Below are 8,670 nucleotides of genomic sequence, written 5' to 3' on the forward strand. Positions count from 1 at the left end.
GCAACCGTTTCAAAACTTCCTCGTATAAACTTGGGCGTTGGCACTTTGACCCTCAGGTAGAATTCATGTTGAATCAAACCCTTGCTGTCGAAAAAGGGGATTGTCTTCGTTTTGGGTTTTTGTCCGCCTACTTCTTTGGGAGGCGGGGAAAACGATGAAAATCATACCATTGACTGTCGCTGTCTCCGATTCACATTGGTAGCAGCAGTTCTCTTATCTCGTAATGGTGGTTACCAAAAACTGCCCCTTCCAGCAGATTTGTCAATGAAATCTTCCAGATGTTGCATTGGAGTTTGCTTCTGCTCGTCTATCATCATGTGTGGTACAAAACAAATCTCCGCTTTTCCAGATGTTCGTGAACAATAGTACTAACTCTGTCTTTCCTTATCTTCCACTGTTCTGTTATCATTGCTAAAATGACAACCTTCGATCATCCTCATGTATCAGTCGCATTTGTTCCATATTGCCTGAGTTTGCTTGTTGACGGTACATTCGTCACGGTACACTACCGGCACATGCATTTTCCTTTTCGTTCCTGAAGTGTTTAAGCCCCTCAAACACACACTATTTACTCACTGATTCAACACCATACACTTGGACTAACATTTCATGATTCTCCCGTCGCCGCTTCCCCTAATTGAAGGGAAAATCCATGTTAAAATACTGCTTCATTCTGCGCTCCATTCTGCAATGACACGAAATCTCATACTGACTCCATTAGCTTGGTAGCAGTGTACCACTGCTTCACTTCCGTAATATACACGTTAGGGGAACCTTGTTGACATGTTTATCAATGCGTATCCGCGGGAGCCACATCTAAAGCAGCACGGTTTTTAACATACGGGACCTTTCACCGAGCTCTTCAGACTCACTTTGTATATGAAGCTTTGCACTAGGATTTACTGTAAGAGTTAGCTTCAAGGTATTCAAATTAAGATTTTTAATTTAAAGCGAACTTCAATGTATTTTCAAACTATATACACTGGGCCAATTTATTTGTCCATCGCTATACTCGTCCTTGGCCAGTCCTTAATTTTTGGGCTCTTCATTGTATCTTCTTTTCTACAAGCAGAAGTAGCGTGCAGCACGTTCTTCGATAATCTTCCTGGCACCGATCCAAGTAAGAGTGGACCGAATTTTCCTCAATAATCTACAAAGAAATAGGTGACTTGTCTCCATGACAAACTAGATAGTTCTAGTGTAGTAGTTAAACAAGGAAATTATTCTTTTGATACCGCTGTATTCTAAGAATTAGCCATTATTTATATGCATATATACTCCACAATTTATACACTCGAATGCTATTGAGAAATTTAGTACTTCGTACAGACAGCGAAAGCGATCCATACCTATAAACTTTAATATTATGTACTTTCGTTAGTTAGCACCATTAACATCACTCGATTGTTAAGCAGTGGTTGGCACCATTTTGTAAGTTATGGGTCAAAGATGTGAGCTAGCAATACACATCTGTTAATGTAACTAGCACTTCAGAAGTTCAGGTTCAAAACAAAAAAATATAACGGTGTACATATTAATCGATTACATATTAAAAGAAGCTCTACTTCCTCCATGGTTATGGGAGATAGTATTTATCATTACTAAACTGCAATCTGTAATACTCTTTGTAGAGTGTACACAAAGAATTTCCCCTTGCACCGACTTCACGGAAATTATTATAGTTTTCCTCATTTTACCGCTTTTGTTCACTTGCTGTCTTTGTAGAGGAGAATGCTCGTTTCCATGGCATGTAGAAGCTAAGTGCACTTGTCCCCTCAAACTATACAAATTGTGTGACGTGCTCCACAACAAAAAATCTGTTAATCGCACTACACACACTATTAATCATGTTTACATTACAATAACTTTTGTGTGTGTGTTTTTACCCGAGGCCCATAACACAATTGTTCCCAGCGGCAGCAGATACAAATGATATACTATGAAATTTTATATAAATGTTTGTGTTAAATTAAAAATTAAATAACAAACAATAAACACATAAATATTATCTAAATACACTGTAAGTTTCTCTCTACCTTCCAAAGCACAGTAGTGACATCTATTATAATTGAAATCCTATTTGCTATCCTGGGTGCACGAAAGCTCTAACACGCAAGAAACACAGGAAAATAAAAGCATTGATAAAAGCTGCTTCATTAATAAATCAACATATAATTTACATATATCTACAACTAAATAGTAGCATAGAGCATGTTTATATACAAAAATATCCAGTTAACGGCCTACAGTTATACTGAATTTCCAATGTTTCCACCTTCAAACAGCGAAAAGTACGATGCTTTTCCAGGGAACAATACACAAATCTCTATCAAACAACAAATGTTTTCTTTACTTTAAAATAAAAAAGTAAAGATATTTAGAAAGGCCCTTCGAAGGTAACAGTGATTATAACAGATTTCATATATATCCGTAGTTTCTACACGCTAATTCTTACTTCAAATTTTTGTTCTTTCAAATTTCCTGCTCAGACGTAATCGAGTTGAAATTCTGAAGACAATGTTAGGTCCGCTAACTTACACTGTTCAAAGAACGCTGTCATTGGGAAATGTTCGAAATAGTTTCGAAAAGTGTCAAAAACAGCTTTTTGTACATACTTTTTATTACCAAATGCAAGAAACAACGTATGATCGGAAACAATAGAGACTATAACCGTCACCAGGTTATATAAGTATTTTTTTGATGCTCTGTATATTTTGGAAAGACAGAAATCATTCTTCAATTTATACTTTATTTTTTGCAATATTTTTTACTTTTAGCACAAGGGCAGTAGTGGTGTTTGCTGCAATTTTGACTAATTCCAAAAAATATCTCGCATTTCTCCATTTCATTAATATTCACCTCCTATGGTGGAAAACATTTGCTGTGATGCTTCTTCCAAACATCTAGCTGCATCCAGCAGACTATTTCTCGGCTCCTTGTTCTCGGGCACTGTTACATTAAGAAAGTCACTGGGATCTGAACAAAATTTTCTTGCAGAGTCCAAGAGATAATCACAATTATGGTTATATTCAATAACAGCAGCAATCAGTCGAGCTTCTCGTGTCATTTGAGGAAAATTACCTGTAATAGTTGGGATAGTTGCTTCAAGACCTTCAGGTGATCTGGAATTCAATGTAATGCTCTGAGCTGTTGCTGCATTCATGGAAACGATGTAAGAACTCACATTTTGTTTCTTAGTGTCTAAGGTAATTTCCTACATTTTCAAATGAAGCACGACTAGATCCGAACTCTGGTAAAATAACTGCCTATCTGCTTCGTCTATAGCTTCTTGATCAGCACTGATTGTGCCTATCAACTCTCTTTGTGGCTCGGTCGAAAAGGAAGATTACTTTTTTGTTGTAGTACTATAAGTGCAGTATGAGAAATATTTGCAAGACCATTTGTTGTTGTATACTAAACATTCTGCATATTACCTGTACCATAAGTATGTGCTACAACTGCTTCAGTCGTACTACAGGGAGTTTTGACATGGATTACATAATCATTTTGCCCACTTTCGTTGTTTCCCGTTGTGGACTGTCTTCAACCATTGTTGATTCTATATCTGTTTCTATGTCTAAGTGATCTTTCGCTTGCTTTTTTTTCAGTATATCTGTAGTATTTACTCTGCAGAACCTTGTGCAAAATAATACTGATCAGAATAACCTCCAAAGTTGAGCGTAAATGTGTTCGGAAATGCTCTCCATCTTCTGACTCTTTTAAGGAGCTAAGTTTTAAGATTTTCTTAGTCTTTTCAACCATAATACTGAATCCTTTGTAACAGTAAAAATTCGTGGAACAAGCTTATTCTTCCCTTTACTATGCAGAAAGTAACCCCATAGATTTCCAAACATCAAATTCACAAGGTCCTGCGTGTTTCCTATTCTGCAAAAACTTATTTCTCAATTTGTTTCAAGGGGGGCGCGGTGGCTCAGTGGTAGAGCGTTCACCTCTGGTGCTTGGGGTCCCGGGTTCGATCCCAGCCTCCGCCAAGTGAACTTTGTGGTGGACAAACACCGTGCTCGTGGGTTTTCTCGGGGTTCTCCCGTTTCCTCCCACTTTCTTCATTCCACCATTTCACTCATCTCTCATAATCACCGTCTCCTTTAGCCTAACCGGCATAATCGTGGGACGTAAAACTTAAAGATTTCATTTCATTTTCATTTTCAATTTGTTTCACTCTGATGTAAGACTGAGGTACAAACGTCTTCAAATATAAGCAGCCTGTAGCCTTATATTGGATTTAGCACCGAATTTAAGCTAATTAGCAGATTTTCAATTGTGTTGCTGGATGTGTTAGATCTAGAATAGCATCTTGGTCTTGAACATAATGAAGATTTAACTTTATTGAATCTTGGGTGTCGATGGTTTGATGGAAGAAAATAACTTTCTTTTGGGAAGAACAGTTTCACTTTCACCGATGTCCTGCTTCCGTAGTGTTTTCGAACAATCGAGCTAATTAAGTTCGTCATCTATTTTCAAGTTCATCCGCAACTTTCCTATTTTGTGCCTGTTTTCTTTTCTTCGTCTTTTTTTCTTGCGGTGAGAGTACCAAAATGGTGCTTATTTTCTACTTCCTCATGAAGATCTTCAAGAACTACACTATATGCATCCTGGTTGGTAATACCAATTTTTGTGCATATGTCTACCATAAGATTAGCCACATGCTAACTATCATCACCTATTAGGGTTTTCAGTGTATTATCAAGCGTTCTCACCTGTCGCTCTCTCTATTTCTTTCTGTATTCTAACAAATCGCCATTCCTAAGAATGTAATATGTATGATTTTTTCTGTTTCTAGCCGGACTCCCTACTAAGAATACTCCATAGCCTTTATATTGACCAAGGTTTGTTCCGGTTGATGATTCTGCGGGCATCGTACATTGCCGTGGGTCAAGTTGCACAGTATTCTTGGCATTTTTTAATAATACTAATTCTTAGTGACAATCTAGCTATTTTGCTTTTGTAACTTCTTTCCTCACAGAATTTTCAACCACATAGGTTCCTTCGCCTCGGTTTCTTTTGTAACAACATATTGCTCTTTGCTACTTGTAAAACCGCAACTTTACGCACTGAATTCCGTTTCTCTTTAGTTTACTGTTACGGAGAAATCCCAAATAATTTCTAGAAAACTTTCGGCCAGCCCTTAAAACTTGCCTTAAAATTATACAAGTGAAGTGATGCGGATAGCGCCAAATATTTGGTCGCTTACCTCTACTGACCATCTCGAGACTTCAACAAACTTCATTATGACGAGCTACAAACTCTGCCAAAGTTTGAAGAAGCTGAAGCAATGCTTTGCGCGACTCCTAAAAGTACGAATAAATTGTCCAAGTTCGCGAACTTGCATGATAGGACTAAGGATCCAGATGAGATATATCCCCAATACTATTGTACCATGATGAAATTATTTCTGCGAATGTCTCCTCAAATGAGTTATGAGGATATTTTTCAACACTTGCTAAGAGAATTTTCCGCTGAGACTCTCAGGTATGCGATCGAGAAAATGTATGAGAGCTACCAAAATGTAAAATCAGCATTGGAACTTTATGAGAAACTTATTCCATTCTCAATGGTGCAGTCTGCTCTTCTGTATAACATTTACCCTGTAGTTAGAAACTCAATCCGAACTACCAACACTCAGCGGGCCAAATCAACATTTACTGGAGCAACTTCTCTCTTCAAACATTAAATACAGGGACTCTGAGTTACTTTCTGTGCCAGTATAAGCTAACCTACGTCTACAATGTTGGGCAAAAATCTGTTTCGGGTACACAGTAGACCGACAAACCGCCATCAAGGATACATCAAAACGTAAACCAATACAAAAGGAGCACTTGTGATGGTAACGAGGAAAGCAACTGCAGAACTAAGTCCACTAACAGTACTAACCCAAATAAGGAAATTAATCCTACACGCCCTTTCTAGAATCAACAAAGACCTAATCAGGCTGATAAAAAAAACGTGCCAAGTAGGGACATCCAAACTCTCATGATTATAAGGATTAAAGGTTGAACATAAGCAGGGTAATACATTACAAGGTCAAATTAGATCATTACAATCTTTTCTTTATATTTTGAGCTAAGACTTTTAGTTAACTTTTACATATATATTTTTGGTTAAATATAGTATTAGAAAATATTTAGCAGTAATATTATAGCTTAGTAAAACTTATTAGATATATGTATATCTTATACATAAATTACGGAAATGAATCAGCAAAGTGATGAACACTCAGAACAGGAGAACAGAAGCCTCCCTCTCGAGTTTAGTAGGCTCACAGAGTCACGCGTTCGTTGCCGCATCAACTTTATAGCCTTGGAAAGCTTCCAGCTAGTAAAAGGCATGTACTGATCATACTTCCCATTTTAGCGTCCAACCTTCTGAAGTACAACAGCGAACTACATTCTTAAACCTAGCATGCCTTACGATTGGTTTAAAGAGGCTGAAAGATTAACAGTCTGGTTATATGTCGAATACAAAATACAGTTGTGGTTTGTGCTACTTGTCAGCAGATGTGGAGGAGCAACAAAATAGGATATCAACTGGTTTCACGGTTTTTACCACGGGAGATGTAGCTGTAACCACACTAAGACATGCTTTCATCCAAATGCTTGTAATATACCCAGCTTCTACTTTTAGTATATCACTGCAGGACCCATTTCCGTCAACAATTCTTTGCCCTCATCCTACGCATTACCTTAGGCACCTTGGATGCAGTGAAACTCTAGTATCAAGTGTATATATACAACTGATATATACACCTTAAATCGGTTTACCCGTTTGGGATCACTCGAGGGACCTCGTCCAAGAAAATCTTAAAAGTCTGCTCTTGCGAATTAGGAGAAATTAAAATTTCTAATTAAATTTGGACACATATATACCTCTAGCTACTGTAAAGTGGAAAAGATAATTAACAACTTTAAAAATTATAACGTTTCTAAAGAACGGAATTAAACTCATAACAGTCCTGTTAACATAATGAACACGGAATTTCCAACTCGGTGTAATTCAATAACTGATGTAGCCTATTTTTTACTGTTGAGTTATCAAATAAGGGAACCCTGATACTTTGAGTGTACAGAAACAACCGGGTAAGTGAGATTCAGATGAAATTATCCAATGTTGCTTGCTGCTCGGCTGATCCATAACCAGTAATTTACTAAATTATTCCTAGCAGACCCTCGATCTTATCAATCAGGTATTCCACTCATACACTCTTTATCCACTTACTCATGAATTTTGTGTACATGAAATCTTATGGGTTGATTTAATTGGCTTGAAACTTCACGCTGAGGTACTTACTCAAGCACTAAACGACCTAGCCCAAGTTACTGTTTTTAGCATACGGTATGTTGAAGGTAGGTCAATTGCTACAAAAATATTGCACTTGGTGTCACTCAAAGGAAACGCTCCAAAGTATAAGTTCAGGTCTGGTAATCCACGATCGCATATAACAATCATCAGGAGTAAAATTCTCCCCCTTTCTGTATGGAAATATATTATTTTATGGAAAAGAAAACTTTGCGAAAAAATCTTCCCTTTCGTTCCATCCACTTCTTCGAACATACTTCTATTTTTCGTTATTACGTATGACATTATCTTTCACTGAGATACTACAGAATACGTAATTTCACTTTATAGAAGCTATGGTTACATAAAATTTGGAAAGAAAACTACCTTCTAGATGCAACAGGTCTATTTCACATATGGATATGATTTACTTCTTCATTTACTAATGGAATCTGAAGTACAACCCTTCAGTTCAGGAGTATTTCAAGGCATATTACTTTGATTGAAATACAAAGAAAAGGAAAACACTCTCCTTTACTAGTAGATTATTTGTAGGAAGAATACAGATTATAGGTAATTAAGTTTAATGAGAAATATTATTTGTATAATATGATTTGGTAATATTACTCACCTGTAACAGGCGCAACCGATGCACTCACTGGTCATTTATCTTCTCCACTCAGAACAGTTGAGGTTTGTTAGTATTCTCGTGTATCTCCTCCTCGGATCAAACTCTCAATTTCTCGTTGGCATCGTTTTACTTCCCTTTTTATACCCATAACATCATCTCTTTTCGTCACCATAGACCAGAAAACTCATATATCGGGCCGACTAAATTATCATCGAGAACAATTGGAAGCTTTCCACTTCCCACCTATTTTCAAGAGTTATGGTAAAATTCAACACTCAATTTAACGAATAAAAGTCCGGTATTGTACTGAAGTTAGAAAACTGTTAGAAATCCTTCCCTTCTATATAGTCGTACAAGAATTTGCACACGACATCCGTTTTCATTTAACGAAATTATTATACGTAGATCATAAGGAAATTATACCTAGCTCACAGACAACTATATTGTAGAAAATAATATTCGGTTGTAGAACATCTGCTTAGTTGAGTGTGGTTTTTATCATATTTTTAATTCTATTTTCATCTCTAGAAAAAACAAGGGAAAGCCACAATTATTATTACGACTATTAGTTAAGATTTTAAATGACCAAGAAAAGAAATTGAGCCAGAAACATATGCAAAATATTGGAAGGAAATTCATATAGTCTTTAGCAAATACTTTCGGTATCAGTCAAGATGAATTTTGGCGGGTGCAGTAGTCTTTTTGTATATATATATATAATCGATTTTTTAAGAAATGATCTTGTA

Source organism: Thermobia domestica, chromosome 1 (assembly GCF_964235325.1).
Source record: "Thermobia domestica chromosome 1, izTheDome1.hap1.1, whole genome shotgun sequence".
NCBI lineage: Eukaryota > Metazoa > Arthropoda > Insecta > Zygentoma > Lepismatidae > Thermobia > Thermobia domestica.